Genomic DNA, 1511 nt, shown 5'->3' with positions numbered 1-1511 from the left:
TTCCAGAAGTAATTAGTTAAGTTATCAAAGGAAGAAATATGAACATATTACGCCTAACAAGAATTTTTCCTACACAAATTTATCATTAGACTCTTGCAATACATGGAGAAAAGACATAAGGAATCCTCGTCACTCTGACTTCGAGAGCGGTTGTAGCTCCAATCTTTTGGGCAAGGTCAGGATCTCTGTTAGTCAAAGATTATTAGAACAGAACAAGTGGTGGATGAACTAAATAAAGCATATAAGAAACCTAATGCATCAATAAAACACCATTAAGATTACAAACGCAATGATATTGACTTGTAAACCAAAGTATATTCCAGGCTAAATTACTTAATATCATAAGCAAATTTGTTATAGTACCATCATTGCACAAGAATGATAGTTTGCCCACTGTGGCAACAAGATCCTTGAACGTGGTAAATAATAATAATAATAATAATAATAATAATAATAATAATAATAATAATAATGTAAGCCTGTAACCGTAGAGCATTAGAGTATGGATAATGAGATCGATGTTCCTCTGTTCTTTCTCTGCCCAATCTCGCTTGAAATCATGAAGGATCCCGTAACCGTCTCCACCAGCATCACCTACGACAGAGAGAGCATCGAGACATGGCTCTTCTCCGGTAAGAACAAGTCCTGCTCCGTAACGAAGCAACAACTCTCTTCTTCTGATTTCTTCGATCTAACTCCAAACCACACTCTTCACCGATTGATTCAGTAATGGTGTACCATCAACTCTTCCCACGGCATCGAAAGGATTCCCACATCTAAACCACATGTTAACAAAAACAAGATCTTAAAGCTCCTCAAAGATGAGGACATTGACCTAGAAGCTTGATGCGGCAACGACGAGGACATGAATGACAGCAGCGGCAAGTTGACTCTCCCTCTGATCTCAGATGCCACGGTGACTTGACGGTGACAATGGGCGAAGAGATGAATGTGGTGGCGGCAGCGAATAGATCTAAGGTTTCAGATCTCTCTTTTTCTCTTTTAACTTTTTTTTGGACAAATTTTTGTTTAGAGTGAAATTTGTTTCAGTTTAATTAGAGTAGGTTAGAGTCTGGGCTGAGTCTGGCTATTTGTTTGGGTAATTGGGCTTAAGAATTTAAATTAGACAACTAGTATTAATTAATGGGGGTTTTATATTTTGCCATAAATAAAATAAGTTGTGGAATTTTTTTAAAATTTCCACAAAAAAAATCCCATAAATAAGTATAAATCTTGTATTGATTCATAATAAAATATTTTTTAAAAAATATTCAATTAACGTAAAATCATCAAAATTTAAGAATAAAAAGATAAAAAAATGCTCTGCATCCAAGTGATTTCACTACCCAAGTCCAATCAAGTGATATAGAGTCACACGCCACTTATAACAGATTTTTAACGTAAACCTCCCCTTGTTCGTTCCTCTTCAACGTAAACATTCCCTTCTTCTCTAATTTCTCTGTGTTTTCATCTAATTATTGTCTCTTTCTCTTCAGATTTTCTTTTTCTTT

The sequence above is a fragment of the Arachis hypogaea genome, chromosome 9 (assembly GCF_003086295.3).
Source record: "Arachis hypogaea cultivar Tifrunner chromosome 9, arahy.Tifrunner.gnm2.J5K5, whole genome shotgun sequence".
Classification (NCBI taxonomy): Eukaryota; Viridiplantae; Streptophyta; class Magnoliopsida; order Fabales; family Fabaceae; genus Arachis; species Arachis hypogaea.
This window is presented reverse-complemented; position numbering follows the sequence as displayed.